This window comes from Mauremys reevesii, linkage group 6, assembly GCF_016161935.1.
Source record: "Mauremys reevesii isolate NIE-2019 linkage group 6, ASM1616193v1, whole genome shotgun sequence".
NCBI classification, from domain to species: domain Eukaryota; kingdom Metazoa; phylum Chordata; order Testudines; family Geoemydidae; genus Mauremys; species Mauremys reevesii.
In genome coordinates this window covers 97,001,450-97,020,634 of record NC_052628.1, presented here as the reverse complement: position 1 = coordinate 97,020,634, position 19,185 = coordinate 97,001,450, and the positions used below count along the sequence as shown (strand labels likewise).

At 43.2% G+C, this 19,185-nt stretch overlaps 1 long non-coding RNA gene across 1 annotated transcript in view; it reads right to left on the bottom strand.

Annotated features, from left to right (window-relative positions):
* LOC120408694 overlaps positions 1-19,185 on the bottom strand; it is a 52,337-nt gene that overhangs the window by 27,194 nt on the left and 5,958 nt on the right. Inside the window, exon 2 of the long non-coding RNA XR_005600890.1 lies at positions 6,429-6,640. This is a non-coding gene — a long non-coding RNA (uncharacterized LOC120408694). The remainder of the gene's footprint in view (positions 1-6,428; positions 6,641-19,185) is intronic.

Below are 19,185 nucleotides of genomic sequence, written 5' to 3'. Positions count from 1 at the left end.
CACTGACCAGGGCTTTAGCTTCACAAACCATGTTCCTACTTATTCGGGTTTCTTAAGACTGATAAGAGTGCACATTCCTTTGTGGAAGCTCCATAAACCCCTAGAACATTCATAACACCACATCTCTGGAAAGTAGGCCAATGCTATCTCTTACCATTAAGACTAAAGTCTGGTTTAGTCGTCTGAACCACAGCAATAAAGTAAAGGTTGGTGGCGGGGAAAAGGGGTGCCCAGGCTTATTACTCGAGTTAAGGAGCTTCATTGGCAATGCCTGTTATCTTCTCCTTCCCAGCCAGTGCAAAGTAACGTGATTTTTGCACACCTTATTGCTCCAGTTAACTTGTCAGAAGTTGTTCATTGCTGTTTGTAGGGAGATATCAAACAATTCAACAACAGCTAGGGATTTCTCTCTAACTCACAGCTGCAGTGGATTAAAGGGAAGGCTTTCAAAGGCACAAATGGCAGCTGGGTTCCTAACTGCCATTGAAAGTCAGTGGGAGTTAGGTACCTCGCTGTCATTTGTGCCTTTGAAAAGGTTTAGGTCGACTGGTGCTTGCTATTTAAAAAAAAAAAAAGGGGGGGGGGGAGAAGGAAGGAAATTGAAATATTCCTTCTCCCCACATGCTCCCATTTTTGTCCAGTTACATCCGGTTTGTATCATACAGGGCATAGCATTTGACATTCCTTGAAAATATAATATACCAAATATCTAAATGCTGGAGCCTTACGGAGCTCAGTTCTCATTTGTGCACAACCCCTTCCTATTCCTGAGGGAATTCTGTGCTACTGCTTGAGCACAGAATTCATGTCTCCTGCAGATTTCTTTGCTTCCCTGCAGAAAAATGACTTTCTGACAGGGAAGTGAAGGTAAGCTGCAAGAGCGGTCACACACTACTCCCTAGCAGCGCAGGTACATTGTTTCAGGCACCGGGAACAGCTGGCGGAGAGGTAAATCACTGTGGGGCTGGGGACACCACACCCAGCAGCTCCTACCCTGAGATGGGATCAGCTGCTAGTCCCGGCTGGGCTGGAGGCAGGAGAGGCCGTGACTTTCTCTTCCCCTGTGAGGAGAGGCTGGGGCTATGTCAGACCCACCCCCAGAAACCTCCCCCAGCTGCAGGAAGCTCAGCATCCCCCCCTGCTTCCTGACCCCATCACGCCTCAGCTCCTGGGGAGAGGGGTTACTGTACTGGGAGCTGCTCCCCTATCCTCCCAACCCCCTTGCATCTGGACCTTCCATACCCAGACACCCCTGCCAAGCCTCACCATGTACATCCAGAATCTCCCTAGCACTCCATACCCTAACCCCACCCCACCGAACCTCAACCCCTACTTCTGGAGCCTCCCTGCACCCAGACCTCCTGCATCCAGACCCCCACCACTGCCCCCCATACCGCCCCCCACTGAGCTCCCTGCACTCAAAACCCATACTCTCTCGCACCACCCTGATCCCCCACATCCAGACACCCAGGCCCCACCTGGCGCAGAGGGGTAAGGCCCCATGGTGTTTTGGGGGCAGGCTCAGGCCATGTGCTGTGTCAGGGTCAGGTGCAGCCTCACTGCTGAGTATGTGTCCCGGGGTAGGGGTGGGGAGTTGCACGGTGATCTCCCACTTTCGTGCAGCCAGTGGCCTGTGCTCCCCACTGCCATGCTGGAGCCTCTGCATTTATTTATTGACAAAAAAAACGTGCAGAATTTTAGAACACTACGTGCAGAATGTTTAATTTTTTTGGTGCACAATGCCCTCAGGAGTAGTATATGGAGGAGATTACACAGACCTGGCCTTGCTATGCCTGGCTTAAGATAACGTTGTCTGCCTCACTTTCATGAGTACCAAATTCACCTGCATTAACAAATATGCTGTATAAAACCAAAATAAATTAAAATACTGACACTTGACAAGGGCAGTTTCTGCACCAATGATGATATATATGACAATCCGCACTTGCCTGTGTTAGTTTCTCTATAGAGGACCCTGTTTTCGTATGTTGACTCCTATAGCTCAGTCCAGAGTTGGGATACTCAAACTGTCAGTTAGATGTGTCTAATATGCCACGATTATGGTGGTACTGCCACAGCTCGTTATGAAGTGAGGCTGCTAGTGAAATCCGCTTGAGATCACTACCACAGCTCTCACACTAAGGCGATCACTTTTTATTTATTTCGTTATTTATTTATTTTTGAAGCTTTGCATTCCGAGTGAAATATTTGACATTTTCTGAGCTTTGCTTATTTCCAGTAGTCCTTAATACATGTGTATCCAAAGTAGCTTAAGAACCTCTTCTGGTAAAGTGGAAGTCTGCACGGAATCCTTCTGTACATAACAAAAAGACAACCAAACAAAACAGCTCTCCCCACCCCTCCCCATGCCATGTCCCCCCCTCCCCCCAATATAATGAAGCATTATACAGGCTCCCTTGAGGATATGGGAGAAATGTAATTCCTAAACCAGGAAGCCTGCAATACTGCTCTCAGGAAGCTGCGATAGTAGTATTTTGGCATCTAGTCATCTGGTGGCTGATTTGAAAAATGCAACCTGAAGAAGGAAAGAAAAAAACAAACAAACAAACATGTATGAACATTTTAAGATGAGGGAAAATATTTTTGGTGTGAAAGGGAAGGAGGGTTAGCAAAATGTTTTCCATAGGAAAAATAAAGAGAGGAAATTTTGGGACAGACAATAAAGAGGGTTAATTTAAAACTCAGAAGAATCCTTCTTATGGAACTGTGCTTTGAAATGTGCTCATTCTTGAAAACAATGGAATTTTATAATGAGATAGTGTTATCAGAAACGTAATAAATGTGGCACAAATGGTGAGTACAGTTGGGGCTTAATTCTTCAAGTGATGAGCACTCTGCCTTGATCCAGAAAAGCATTTAAATACAATCTTAACTTTAAGCAGGTGAGTAATCCCCTTAGCTTCAATGGGACTACTTTTGCTTAATGTTTACCACGTGTTTTAAGGGCTTTGCTGAAGTGGGGCCAGAGTGCTGAGCACCTTGTAGAACTGAGCCTTTGGTTAGCACTCTGACTTTTCATCTCTGGGAAGTGAATTCAAATTCTGGGTTAAGTCATAAATGAAAATGACTTGGTCTAGTTACAAATCACCACACAATCAGCATTCTCTCAGGAGACACTTGGGTTTTGAATAGCATGGCAGGTCAGGAATGACATGCCTTCCTGCCCCCCCCTGCATCCCCCGAGATCCTTCACTTCAGTAATACTCCCAACCACTGCTGGTTGAATAATATGTTGTGAAAAATATTATCTAGGTATTAGGGCATTTTTTTTATTGAACAATTATTTGTGAATAAATTGTCTTACTATTCGACCAGTTGTCCTCTCGTCTCTCAATAGCCCAAGAAGTGAAGAATTGAGATGAAAATTTAAACTCGTGTCCCCTGGGTGGTAAAGCAAAGAATGGCTAAAGGCTATAGAGATTCAACTTCTTTAATAACAAGGGAAAGCTAAAAGTGTCACTGCAATAGGCTAAATGCTGTTGAAATCCAAACCTGCAGCAGTACTTCTGGGAATTAAGGCATTTTAGATGTTAGCAGCCATCAGTTCAAAGACAGGTCAAGCAATTAAAATACTATTAGTCCTGTGTTCAGAGGTATCCAAACTGTTCTGAAGCAGTACATCCATTTGAAACAAAGTTGGGTAAATGTATTGTTCACAAAGTGAAGGACTCATAGCATCAGCTTGATCAGAGGTCGTTGAAACAAGCGCTATATGGTATAGACTTCTCCAGGCTGCTTTTGCCAGCACATGTCATTCCTGACCTGCCATCAGTGGAGAATTCATTTCTTACCGGTACACTGCACCAGCTAAAGAAGTGAGGGCACGCCCCATGATCCATCCCACGCTACCTGGGAAGGGGGCTCTGTCCTCCTCAAGCTGTGCCCGAGACTTCTGAACCGCAGAGCTCTCTGGAACTGCAGTGGTGAAAAGAGCAGAATGTGGGGCCCCCAGGCGGCCCCAGGCAGGCAGCTCTTCTGGCGCAGCTGTACTGCTACCAGCTCTGTCCTCCGGTGGGGCTGCCTACAGACCCCAGACAGGACATGCTAGATGCAGCTGCATGGAAGGGCTGGGGGTGGTACAGCTGTGTCGGAGGAGGTTCAATTCTACAAGGTGCTCAGCACTCTGGCCCCACTCCAGCAAAGTCCTTAGGTTGTGAAGGAAAGAAAGCATGACCAATATGGTCGTGAAGCATATGAGGCCTGGTTACTGAGCTGGCCTGGGAGTATTATGCTGTGCAGTTGAAGGAAGGGGTGGATGCATCTTGCTGAAGGGACAGTGCTGTGATTTCTCAGGCTGGAGTGATTAGGTTGGGAGGTGGATCTTCTGCCATAGAATTTGTTTCACTTTTCCGCTCCACTGTTGCATCCTGTTGTTCTGTTTGCTTCACGGCAGCTTCAAGTTCCCTTCTGCTTGTTGTGACATAGCAGCTGGTCTTGTCATAGTGCAACACAACTAGTATTAAACTTTCAGCCAGGAGAGGATTTGGTGCAGTGCATGATATACATGCTTCGGACATCTAGCCAAGTCACACAAATACTTCTGTGTCACTGAATGTTGGTGAGTCAGTCCACTAGGAAGTTGCCCCTTTCTGAGATTTAACGAAGAGAAAATTTCCAGTTGTTTCATACAGTGGTGTGTGGCAGTGCTGAAGCAAACAGAACACTGGGACCAGATGTTTGAAAAAACGTATTATTGTTTGGAAGTGTATAGTTCACAAGGCAGAAAACTTGTTCACTTGCTTCAATGCCATTGCATAATAGCAAGAAACAGATGTGTGGAGAACAGTCAAGGGAAGGAATCTTTGATTTCCTTCTCTTCCTCATTTTACCCTTTTCAAGAGCATACCTCTGGGGAACTTTAACTGTGCTACATGGAAAAAATAGAGAATGTTTTCATGGTGCTAATTTATATAACTTATTTAATAAAATAAAAAATATAATTTAAACAATGGGATAAGAGAGGCCAATATACCTGAACTAATCTTCTTGTATTGCATCATATTTCCACAGAGGGCTCTCGTCCAGAGGAGTCGGCTGACTGGCTTAAACTGTGATGCCATTCCTGTAAGAATGTTTCTTGAAGGTAGCCCCAAAGAATACAAAATGCTGATATTTTACTCTTCCATATGCCAAGAAAATGCAAGGTAAGATGAAGGTTTATTTTAATCACCTGCAAAACCTGAAAGCAAATACACAATCTTTTCAGGGAAGTGCTCTCAGCTTATGAAAACCATATGACCAAAGCCTCAGGTGTCTCCAACATACCTCAAGGCTGCTCTAACTTGCGATGGCTTGAAAGGCTTCCTGGAATTTGTTCTGCTGGCCCAGGATGTCCTGAGTGCAACACTCCTCTTCAGATGGGGCAGAAACAGATGGTTTAGAGCAGTGGTTCTCAACCAGGGGTCTTGGCCCCCCTGGGGGACCACGAGCAGGTTTCAGGGGGTCTGCCAAGCAGGGCCAGTGTTAGACTTGCTGGGCCCAGGAAGAAAGCCGAAGTCCCACTGCATGGGGCTGAAGTCTGGGGCCCTGAGCAACTTAGCTTCACAGTACCCTCTGTGGCATGAGGCCCTGGGCAATTACCCTGCTTGCTATCCCTTTATGCCAGTCCTGGCTTTTATATGCAGAAAACCAGTTATTGTGGCACAGGTGGGCTGTGGAGTTTTTATAGCATGTTTGGGGGGGCCTCAGAAAGGAAAAGGTTAAGAACCCCTGGCTTAGAGCTAGCGATACCCCTATGCAAGGGGAGTCCCCAGTTGGTTCTTTATGCTGGTGCACAGAGGATAACACAAGGGAATAGTTCTGGCCCATACTGAATTATATGACCAATTTCTTATATCACTCTCTCATGCATATTTAATATATACATAAAGTACCAGCCAATTGCATTTATTCCTAGTTTACCTTACACTGGTGTCAATCCAGAGTAACTCCAGTGAAGCCAGTGGTGTTACTTTGGATCCACTGGATTCATTTGAGTTACTCTTCATTGACAGCAGAGTAAATGAAACTAGAGATTAATGCAGTAGCCTGCTATTTTACTTATATATATTAAATATACAGAGTAGAGGGAACTGATATTATTAGGCAGAATTGACCATTGTGTTTTTTCTGCTTATCTTTCAAACAAAACTGGGACGGATATGCTGAAAGGAGGATTCTGAGGGATAAAGGTTCTAAAAAAGGCATAATAAAGAAGGTAGCTGGCAGTCCATGGATGTTATCACCATCAAAATTATTCTGAAACTAATGATGATCCTTTATGTAATTCTTTGTATTTAGTATGGTTCGCATGATTGCAGTGAGTACCTCGCCTCTGCAGGAGGAAAATGGTTTGTGTTGTTATGTTATTGAAACTAGGTAGCAAACAATAATAAAACTGAACATAAAATGCAAGAGAGCATTCTTACCCTAAATTGCTGAAAGTCCATCTTCTCAAAAGGGGATTGGCTGACATACTGCATTGTCAGTCCCAGCTGTGCCACCTTCCAGGAATGATGTCAAAACATGCCTGCCCCTGGAGGTTTAGAGTGCCCATGTACTGTAGTTTGGGGCCACCTGCTGCATTTCTGAGCCAGCTCATTTCTACACAGTGCTCACTGGAGCAGAGAAGATTAACTTTCTGAAAATGAAAAAGGACAGATAGAAGAACTGCTTATCAAATATGCACATTTCAGATGGAACTTCACACTCAGTAGAAAGATGTTAGATTGCTGTTAGCTCTCTGGAGCGCTCCTGACAATGTGTTATCAGGTCATGTTTGCATGACAGTGGCAGCCCATGCAGGAAACATTAAGTCATATGACTTCTAAGACGGAATCAATCAAGTGAACAGTACAGCTCCTGAAAACTAATTTCACCTTCATAAGGTCTGGTTATCTGTGCGGCAGACATGAGGTTTGTCAGCCCCATTTCAGTCTGACCAGGTTCAGCACTGCATCAAGAATTTTAATGAACCGATACTGTAATATGTATGAAAGATGACACTGAGATGAATTCATGAAAAGCCAAGTCCCCATGAAATATGAACAATTACTGCAAGCTTCATCCCCCACTTAGCTCACATAAAATGTTCATTTAAAAGGCCTTTGTCTTGTTGTTAATCATTTACAAGTTTGTGTACGGCTTTTCATCATCTGTAAGCAGTTTTAAAGCTGAAAATGAGTGTCAGTATTTTTTGTGACATCAGGGTACCAAGGGCACCTTGTTAAATGCAAAGTAATACTAGTAATACTGTTAAGTTTTTCCAGACTCCTTGTCATAGCATTATCAGCTTGTGTCCGTGCATATTGTGAAAACACGCAACTGCCTTGGGGTGTACTGACCTGCCATACAGTGAATTGTGGTGTCTGCTGTAGTATTTATAGCACAGGAATAACTGGACTCAGCCACAGAGAGGTACTTGCTTTGTCTGCTCGAGTCCAGGCGAGGTATGTCAGGGAGAAAACCTCTCTCTGAGTCAGGGATCCGGTTACAAGACAGCAGTAGGACACTAGTAACTCTTTTAGTGGCTGAATGAATTACAGATATTTTCTGGCACTATTTCTGGAAGTCATCGTTCAGCACCTTCTTTGCAGAAAATACGACTCTGGGAGATTGTAGCTTGCAGGAATACCAAGAGGAAAAAAGAGAAGCCCCAATCCACCAGTAGGGTGGCAAGAGTACCAAAATATTTCCTTATTAGTGGGCCAGACACATCCCTTCAGGTTTGAGGGTTCTTGAATCCCTGCACAAGCACCCCTTCTGACTCTCTGTAGTGAAATGGTATTTCTGATTATTCAGGTAATTTAATTGTAGTTTCAAATGGGTGTATATGCATAAGCTCAGCTTCACAAACATTGCTGTAATATCTTTATCTACAATAACACTCATTAAATAGAAACACAGTATGACATGTCTCTGCATGTTTGAGAATACTAAGCTTCATTTAAAAGTCTGTGCCATAGCCTGACTGTTATCCCTTCTAGCCCAAAGCAAAAGCAGCCACCTATGATGTGGTGAAGAGCTTTTTTATTCTTTCTATGAGCATGATCTCTGGGGTGATCTCTTGGGAAATGTGCCCTTCCCCTTCCACTTTTTCATATGACAAGACACCCCAAAGAAGGGTTTATAAATCCCTTCACTTTCTAATGAACTTTTTGATATAACTAAAGATGTACCAAAATTACAAGAAAAAAATCGAATATGTCCAGAATGCTTTCATACCAAGAGGACTGGACATTTTTTAGATCAGGTGTTCTACTCTTTAACATACCGCATCTATTAAACACTTCTTTTTAAAGCTTAATTTTTCATGAATGGATTCTTTATTTGTACCCATGCAACTGGCCATTTTGTATATATGTTGCAAAATTAAAGACTATTATAATGACCATTTTAATGGTCAAAAGTCTATTCTCCAATAAGAGTAAAAGTAAGTTATGGGTGCTTCGGAGGATGTTTCAATTTTAAATAACTTTTTAAAAAAACAGGTCAGTCCCAGCCATAAATCCCACACACTGAGATTCTGTACACCGTGGCTTGTATGCACTGGATTCTTCTAAAGCTGCCACTCTTATTCCAGTATCAAAAGACAGAGAGAGGGAGACAGCAGTAAAAACCAAGAAAACGGAATGTGGTTCATATGCTCATCCTGAGCACCTTTCCACCAGGCCTCACTTGAGAAACAAGGCTGTGAATGAGTTTATAGGCTGGCGTTTTGTAATTAACTTAATTAATTCCTTGGGTTATGTATAATGGAGAGATGAATCTGCATATATGACTGTGATTGCTTTGCTTTACACATGGCATTCAAACTTTCTGTGCAGGTAGGAATACACTCCCAAAGGAAAAAGTGACAATCTACAGGTCCTTTTGCTTCTCACCTTCAGAACACTAAGCTTATTGTTGATTTTTATCCTCCAAGAAGGGCACAGAATCAACCTGACCTTACCAGATCTCTAGGGAGAGGTTATGTAAAACATTATTAGCTTTTCCTTAAAGTGGCAAACACACATTTTCATTACAATTTTAAACATAAAGAACATTGCTATCATGTTTGATTAGGGTTTTTTTTTTCTTCCTCTGCTTCCTTTAAAAAAAAATGTTGTTACAACATAATGATTGGGAACTGGGTCTGATCCAACACAAGCACCGTATCCAAAAATAACATCAGCGAATGTGAAAAATAAACATTTTTTAAATGAAAAATAGACCTTTAAAAGGATTTGTAGGGAAAAATGGAGAAAAGTTGAATTTTTCACATGGACTTTGAGTACAGCTGGATCCAAGAACTTTTCCCCACCCCTTTATCTAATCACTGTCAATTTTATTTCTCATTGGGAAGAGGGGAGGATTTTGTTTTGTTTTTTGTTTCTTGATTAGTAAGATATGTGAGTACTGTACATTAAATTAAATTCAAGTTAAATCCATCCCTGTAAAACAATGTAAAAACATTGATTTCTATGGAATTGCACCAGAGATTAATTTGGCTCAGTGCTTCTTGGTAAATCAGAGGAAGCATTAAAATATATCTCCTACAGGCTTTTGATCATCTGTTCTGCCTAATTAATTTTCAGTATTGGAAATCAGTCAGCTCCACTAAACACCCCTATTCTCATTATCATAGATGGCTAGAAATTAGCATCTGTAGAAAGTCACTGAACATGAAATTCAAGCCACAGATGTGCTTAGGTATTCATGGATATGAACTGAACGATAATATGTCACCTCTGACTTGCTTAAGGCCTGCTCTTGCAGCTTGTGCTAGGGCTCCATGCAGAGGCTCAACTACATGCAACAAGTTGCAGGATCAGGCCCTCAGTTCTGAAATCCATTTCATTGCTGACCAGTGCCATTTGTGTATTATTATTCAAATGTGCAGGAGGAGTCCAGACCAAAGCCTGCTAGTAATACTCACAAAACTGTCCACTTGAAGTAGCTGGGACTTTTCGGGTGGGTAACATGAACATGATTTGGCACTCAGATTTTGATGAACTATTGTCCATTTTGAAGCATTGAGTTAAATGCTGGCAGGCTCTGTCTACCCTTTTCAGAGTCATGTCCTTTACCTGTTTTGAACCTATATTTACGTGTCAGTATTGTCTGCCCACTTTCAGATATCAGCAGCCTCCACTGGAATTGTACCACTGTAGCCTATTGCAAAACAGGTTCTCTAAAAGGAAAGCCTGTTTCTGTAATATATGTAGTGCAGGATACCAAACTTTGTGGTGTTTGGATGCCTTTTTTCTTCAGAGATGCACTGCAACGTGTTCGATCTTTCCCTGACTCCTAATAGCTTCCAAAATTTTAATTTTGCTGAAGGAAAATATAATGCAGTTAATTCACAGGAGAACACAAACAGAAATACCAAGAACATTTTTTCCAAAAGTATTCATTGTCTTTTTTTCATTAGCTACTCTTGGCTTTACCATACAATATATTTGCTTGTCTGACTGTCTGGCATTCTAACTGTTATGTGCACATACAGGACCAAATACATCCCTGGGTTAACTTCATTGCCTTCAATGTAAGATACATCAGGGATGAATTTGGCCCAGAATGTATTCTGTTTCCAAGGTACTGAATTCATTTACTCAATAGAAAAAAAAATACGAAAATAACCTGCATGTTTCCTGTGTTAGTTCAGATATGTCACTTCCAAAGAGAGGCAATGTTATGACTCACGAGTATTGGGGGAGGGGGGGGTGGGACCACTTTAAGTTCTTTGTTGATTTAAGTGGACATGCAATGGTGATATGAGATAATTGTCATGATTATCATGAAATAAGATGCTTTGTTGTGCGGTAATCATGCAGTAACTAAAAAGTGACTTCACTAAAAATTATTTTAATTCTACAATAACTTCTGTTCCCAGTGTTTATCTTCATAGCTGTACAATTAATGTGTATTAACATGCTAGATATACTAAAGAGAGCCATATTTCTGTAGTGGTTCATAGGAATACACTGGTCCTGTTTCTTTTGAAACCAATATGCTGTCCTCTTTATTTCTTTAACAAAATCCTTTAAAAAATTTGAATACTTTAAGCCAAATTCATCATTCATCCTGTACAATATGAATAGGTTTAATAATGGAGAGTAAAGGAGATACTTAAGGAAGTTTTATGTTAAGTAATCTCAAACAAGTAATTTAAACATTCAAAATTAGCAGGGCTGAGAACGCTTTGCATTATGTTGTTATAGGGGAAATTGGATTCTGGGAAGATCTGGGACTCAATCTCTCTGGTGGGGGTGGATAAATTCATGGAAGCAACACACTTTCATTGTCACAGACCAGAGCATGGGCAGTCAGGACTAGGGTTGGGAGCCAGCATCAAGATCCAGGGGTCAGAGCTGAGGGTCAGGAATCTGGAGTCAGAAACTGAGCAAGGCTGGGAACAAGGCAGGACCTGGAGTGATAAATGCTGTGGGTGTAAGTGTTGAGCAGCCATTGGCCAAGTGCTGCTGCTGGGCTTGAGAGCAGTCCTGATAAGCTCCTCATCCAATCAGGTGATCTAGCCAATTAGGGATTCCAGCTGCAGTTAGCTAGGTGATCCCAGGCTGAGCTGCAAGCCATCATTCCTGACTTTCAGGACCTGTGCTGAATGATCCATGAAACAATTTGACAGCCTCGGAGGAGGAAAACACTACTTGCTTTGCCTGATCAGCCAGAGGTGAATTAATAGTTGTTGGGGTACTAAGAGAGAGAAAAAGAAAGCTAAAATGGCAGCCAAGGATGAAGGGATGTGGGGAAACTTAATGAGACATTGAGCTGATGGGGGAGAATGTGCATCTAGAAAAATGGTGAGGGGTCACTCACCCCCGACGGAATGCCCAATATAATGGAGCCAAACTATGTTTTGTAGCCAGCTCTTTTTGGAACTGTATGATGACTAAACACTATGCTCCTCTTCATTATGGAATTGCATTCCATTTGAGACTTCTGGTTTGATACCAAGACATGAATCACGCAGTCTTGGAGGAGCACTGTCATTTTTTCTCTGTGGTCTAATTTAAGTTCTCTATCAAATACTATTATAGCAGTGACTCTTAACATTTTGCCTGATTTATGTCATTAATGAGGAAAGCTAGAGAAGTTTGGGCTGTTTCCAACAAAGAACATTTAGAAAAAAAAAACCCACCCTAAAACTACATGTAAGTGAGCTGAAGCATTACAGTAATGGAGGGACTGGGTCAAATGTTCACATTGAGTACATCTACAGAGCAATTAAACACCTGCTACTGGCCCAGGTTAGCTGGCTCAGGCTTGCAGCGGTGAGAGGGGTGAGGACCCTACAGCCACAGCTCCAGCCTGAGCCTGAATGTCTACACAGCAATTTTTAGCCCCACAGTCCAAGCCGAAATCACCTGGGCCAGCCACGGCTATGGTACGGGTCTCTTTATTCCAGTATAGGCATACCCTTTAACTCCTTGTTTGGGCAAACACAAATGAGAGAGCTATATTTAAAAAATAAAAATAAAATCTGAATATGTAATACAACACTTCCACAGAAAAATGGTTTGTCCTTGGAAGAGAATATCAAGAAGATGCACAGTGAAATAATATCACTGGGCTAGATTGTGTCCTTAGGACACAGCCTATAATAAGCTGCTCCCCCACAGAAGAATTCCAGGGAAACATTGTGGCTCAGAGGAATAATTTCCACCCTCATATCCGTGCCCCCACCCATCTTGCTTCAGGGGGATAGTAATTTGCTGCTGGCCTACTGCAGCAGTAATCTACTCTGTCGTGTTCCCTCCTCCCCCCCACCACACATGCATGTTCATTCCCTGTCCACTTGTTCCGGGGAATAGAGTAAGTGGGCACTCAGCTCTCATAGAAGTGTGTCCAGAGGTGGTCGGGGAGAGGGATGGTTCTTACTATCTTTCACTCCGCTGTGCAAATCCATAGTCTACTTCGCTGTATTTGGATCAAAGGGAAAGAAGTTTAATTGTAGAGGGAATGTAAGAGCTTAAAGGAGAGGATTCAAGTAGGTTGAACGTTGGGCACAAGGACACTTTTGTGTCTTGTGGATTGTTTGTGGTTCTGTGGCGGATTCACCCACTGACTTCGTAGCTGTGGAACATTCCAAATTCTTTGTAAGGTGCGATTTGTGAAGAAAAGCTTTGGGACCTTACTTGCAAACACCCTCAGAAATTCAGATGATCTGAACTACACACCTTCATCACAGCATAGCTTGTTGCTGCTGCTTATTGACACATTGTGTTTATGACCGTATTGAACCTGACAGAACATAATGCCATGAGACCCACTGCTGCCACATGGTGCAAAAAATACATGCACTTTGGATATTCAGCAAATATTGTCTCTCATTTACTTTTTTTTTTTTTTTGTTCCGTTGAAGTGATAAGGTTCCTAAAATGGGCTTGTCAGCATTGACTCTAAAGTATATTTGATTCAGGAGAAATCTTTTAGTAGATAGTGCTAACTCTGATTTTCTCAGTAGTTTCTAAACTGTGATATTCTATTCCCAATAAAGATTTTTTTTGGTGAGTTTCCAAATGAAAAGAGAATTATAGTCAAGTTTTCTAAAGAAAGAGCTTCACCCAATTGTATTTTCATAGGAAGGTGCTGTTGGGGAGTTCTTGTTTTTCATGGGTGGATTTTCCCTTCTCTGCTCCCTTCATCTTTCAGCAGTAATTCTGTGACATTTGCTGGCAACTCAGCTAACTATGTCCATGCATTCCTTTACACCTTACAAAACTGTAAATGTAATCCAATGCCAGACAGTCAGAGGGAGCTGGATGTGGGATACTACAAATCAGAGGTGTGGTAGGAGAGATGAGTGTGTGCAGCAGATAACTGTACTTGATTAGCTAGATTTAAATAGTGTTGGGCGAATTTGCCAGGTGAAAATAAAAATTGTCAGTTCAGTTTAATTTCATGGTGAATCAAACAAGGAAATTAGATTCTGCTACTCTGTTAGTTTGACATCTACAGCAAGTGACAATTAGAGATGATGAGAGAACTTGCATTTATTCCAAAACTCTTGATTTTCTGATAGGCATATAACTTTTATTTACCCTTGCACTGAAAAGGAATCTAACATAATAGCATTATTATTAGCTTACTAACTAACGTATTCTAGTGTTCTTTAGTATGGGTATAGTACTGTGGGATGATATGTGGGATGATTAAGTTTTTGTTCACAGTATGATGCAGTCAGATTTAAAGATACCTCAGCAGGCCCTGAGTTATAATTCCACTGAAAGTATACATGTTATTCTCAGGATCGGGCCCTCAAGCCATAACGCTAGTGGATGGAATGTAGATAGAAACAAGGGAGCTACACCTCCATGAACAAGCAAGATTACTGTGTAACTAACAAATGCTGAGGGCAATATGGAATGAAAGAGCACCCAGCGCCTTTTATTGAAGCCTGGCCATTCAACTTGGTCCTAATTTTCTTCATTAGCCTTGGAAGAAAGGATTAAGTAGCAAATCAAAACACAAGAAATTTTTAAATGTACCCACAAAGGCCAAATTCAAATTAACTGAACTTCAAACCCAAATTGGGTTCAAAGAGCATGAAAAATCAAGCAGAACTGAGGTATGAAATGGCTGTATATGAAGTTGCATTAACTTCCTTCTTATTCCGCAAGGTATGTAGTATGGAAGATTCTGCTTCACAAGAAATGCAAAAATAGCACAAGGAAATTATTTCCCACCTTACTTTACTATTTCAGATAGGTGTGCATTGTTGTCTGGCAGCTGAGAGACAATCATCAAACACAAACATTGGGATACAGAAATAGAGCACCAGGCGGAAAAGATCATTATGGTGCTGTCTAGAAGGAGCGCTTACCTCAGTATTGTACGCAACTTTTGTCTATAGGACATTAAAAAACCATTGATATATCTGTGCCTCAGTTTCTTATCTGTAGCATGGAGATACTTCATTTCTTCTCACCCTTTATCTTATCTATTTAGACTTCAAGCTCTTTGGGACATGAACTGTCTCTTACTATATTGTCGTATTCAGTGTAGTATACAATATAGAGTAGTATCACTCTAAATTAATTTTTGAGCCCTCTAGTGGCTCTCACTGTCTTCTGTGTTTCAGAAGCCACCAGAATCCTACAACAGTAGCTGTTTGTATATGTAGCTTGGCCTTGCATGTTGTATATAATTAATAAACACATTTATTTGGACCCCACTGTGCCTTTGTGGTTCTTTCATATTACACTTGTGTGCCTTTTTCTCTTTGTACTACATATATATTTTTACAACAACTGTGGGGCCCCAGGAACTATTAATAGCTTATATTGCCCTATGATGGGGCATAAACTCTGCACTGGCACTAAAAGAGGTTAAGAGGAGCAAGAGAGCTCCATTAAGGCACCTGGTTGTACCTAGAGGGTGGGCCAGACCCAACAGAAGAGATCACCCACCTGAGGGAGGAGCTAGGTGGTGAGCATAAAGGGAGGGACGCCCAGATGAGAAGGAGGCTGTGGGGAGAGAGAGAGAGAACTCTGTAGCCCATCTTTGCTTGCTAGTGAGAGAGTGAAGGAGGGGCTAGAGAGAGGCAGGTCTACAGTGAGCCCAGGGAGGAGCTGAGGAAAGTAGCCTGAAGAAAGGCCATGGTAGGAAGAGGTCTAAGAAGGCAGCAGTGATGGCTCTGATAGAGCCAATCTTGGCTGCTCATCCTAGGGTCCCTGGACTAGAACCCAGTGATGTGGGAGGGCCTGGGTTCCCCTACTGGGGGAGTGGAAACACCCTGACACAATGGGGAGGACAAATTAGTTTGGAATTGGGCCTTCAGGGAGAAAGGCCTGGAAGGCATTGCTTTGCAGAGTTGGCGAGTAATCCTACAGAGCCCAGGAAGGAGTCAGTAGTCTGCCCCAGGCTCACTCCTCCCCAAAGAGTTATGTATGTTTGAGATTAGTCTCTTGTACTCTTTGTTTACCCTGGAAGGGGTGGAACTAAATGTGACCTTGCCACAGGGCCAGTCATGAGAAGAGCTGGATTACCATGTCATGGGAGCAAACATCACCGGGGAGTGTTTGGGAAGGAGATCCTGTTACACCATGAGAGGACATGCCTGCAGTGAATGCACAATACTATAGGCCCCCTTCTTTATCAGTTTCAAAGCACTGAATATGCGTTAACAGTTATCCTCACAACACCCCTTTGAAGTGTTTCAATCCCCATTCACGATAGGAAATGGAGGCACCAAATGTCTTGTATCATCACACATGGAGTCTTTGAGAGAGCTACAAACTAACCCAGGTCTCCTGAGTCCCCATCCTCTGACTCCACCACAACCCAGCCTTTCCAACAGGTTATGTGGTTATATAACAACAAAGACAGTGCATAGAAACCTTTTGCTCCCTGTGGGGGAATTGGTAGGCACCCCTTATGAAATGGGCCACAACAGAGCAACCGGGCAGAACAAAGGTACTGAACCAAAGCCGCCATCCAACATGGACATCTGGCCCCCTGCAGCTAACCTACCCCTATGCAGCACATCCGAGAGTGAGTCTGAGGAGAAAGACACAACCATGGTGTATCCTGGAATGGAGACAAGATTTCAGTCTCAATCAGCTGAACCAAAAGAGAGCTCCCCCTCTTCCACCCTAAACCCCATGGCGGAAGTATTTAGGCCCATTTCTGACACCCTTGTGCCACTGGTGGGACCCCCATGTGATGACACACACAGGTTATTGAACAGTGGAGACATACAGGTGGAGGATGTTCTGGGCACCTTGGACCTTCCACTGTTAGAACTAGAAGTGCAGGGGCCTATGCCAGTAGCCGAGGGGCCCTCAAAGGGAACCTCTCCATCCGTCGCTCAAGAGGATGTCCCCCCTACCACGGCAACAGAGATTCTCAATAGACGAGACACGGTGGTAAGACCAGTAAAATGGTTAACTTATGATGCACCTGGGGTGACTACTAGTGAGGAGCCAATATATTTAGCACACAGGCTTGTGGAAGCTAAAGAGGGCTATCTGAGGCCCTTTGAAGAGAACCAGTGAGTTGGTATAATAGGGGGTGTGATTTGTTGGGACGACAAATTCTTGGCTGGGGGGAGGATGTAAGCAGAGTCAGGATGAGCTCTACCCTGACATCTGGTGGTGAATTGTGGTGGGTTGTGGAAAAGAACTTCAGGGGCTGATTTTATTTGCATAGGCACACCCACACCGCCTAGCATGAGCCCAAATCGTCACTTTGGCTGCTGTGGGATCCCCAGTTTCTCTGTTGTTGGGGCAGGAAGAATAAAGTATTGTTACCCTGATTATGTGAGTCAAGGGCAATGAAACTGTTTTATGACAGAGGGACTTACCATTCAACTAAGTAGCACTCACTAGACAAAGGACATGGGTTCCAAAACCCGGTGAATTGAGAGAGGCTCAGGACAGTTTTATTTGTACCCAATGGTATGGGCCCCTTTTGAGGGCCTGAAATATCAGTTACACCTCCTCCTCTCTCTACTGTGGAATATCAGAGCTAATTTTAATTCCATTAGGAGTCTAGTTATAGACTGCTGAGCTGAATTCACTTTGGGCCAATGGTGCACCAGCACTGAGGCTCCCCTACTACAAGCTGACATCACTAAAGAGCTAAAATTACTAACAGCTAAAATCACTGAGTTCGGGGGCGGGGAGGCTGAAGATATGTTGCTGAGCATCTGGTAGAGCAGAGCAGTTTGTGGGATGACCAGAGCGGGTCATGGGACAGCCAGTGGAGTGGAGCAGTTCGCGGAAGAGCTGGACTGGCTCATGGGACAGCTGGAGGAGCGGAGCGGCTGGTGGAGTGACTCGTGGTGAAGGCTGCAGCAGAACCCCATGGAGAGGTAGGGTAGTCGGCCTCGGACCACGTAAGGTGCCCATTAACACTGCCGCACACCCCACCCCCTCAGACTGGGAGGTAAAACTCTGCAGATAAACTTTTGAACTCTGGGGCTGCACTGACCAGGGACAGAGACTTTTGGGGTGTTGGACTTTTGGGTGATTTTTTGGGTTCCTGGACTTTAAGACCCTGAGGGGAAGAGGATACTGCCAAAATTACTTGTGTGTGGGGGGTGTCTTTTGCTCATGGTTTGTGTTATGAATCCTGCTTGTGGTGTTTCCCCAACATAATGCCGCATTGTTTCCCTCCTTTATTAAAAGGATTTTGCTACACTCAGACCCCATGCTTGTGAGAGGGGAAGTATTGCCTCTTAGAGGCTCCCGGGGGGTGGTATGTAATTGTCTCAGGTCACTGGGTGGGGCTCAAGCCGGTTTTGCATCGTATTATTGAAACGGAACCCCTAGATACTGAACCCGGCCCTTGTTGCTGCCAACTCAGAGGGGCAGAAGGGTTACATAAGGATTTGGGAACTTGACTTGAACTCATTCATCTGCCAGTCTGGACCACATTTCAAGCCCTCCCCGGGGCGGGTCTGTTGGGATCCATCAATCCTGGCTCCATGCTTCACCCGGCTTCCTAACAGTGTTGATGTAGTCCTGTGAAATCCTTCATGGCTGTTCCCTGGGAGAGAACTGATTGCTACTGGGATATGCTTGCTTTGCAATCAGGTATTTTTAAACATTCTCTTTTTAAGTGACTTAAAAGCTGAGAGTCAAAATTGTAAGATTAAATATGCTTTTATTTGTTTGACTACATTGTGATATTTCTGTAAGAATTTAAAACCAAGGAAGGGTGCTGTAAAATATAGAATGGTGGCTTCTGTTTCTCCTCCACCAAGTTATTAATGCCTCCAGTCCCACTGTGGTTGAGGCAGCTGATTGCTATTTTAGGGCTTTGTGATGGGACAGTCTTCAGCTGTGACAAATTTTATTTAAAAGCAGCCCACTTAAAATCCTTCCCAAGAATTCACAGCGTTGAGGGGAGTAGACACAGGACTAAAAGTAGCAAGGTAAAGGTCTGAGAGATTGGAAGGGAAGGCTCTCTCTGAAAGATGTTATATTCTCTTTTATTTAGGCCTATGCCTGGCAGGACACCAGCAGTTTGGGGGTGGCAAGATGAGAAGGGTGGCATCCAGATTCAGAATGAGGCTGGGATCTGACACCAAATGCCCCAGAGAAGAGCTTCCTTAAAAGTTTTTAGTCTGTGATGTATGCTAGCCTCATGCTACATGCATTTCATTAGGATAGCATAAACCAGGAAAGGAAAAACAGGTTTAGAAAGAGTCAGAACCAATCAGCACCTTCATTAGAAATG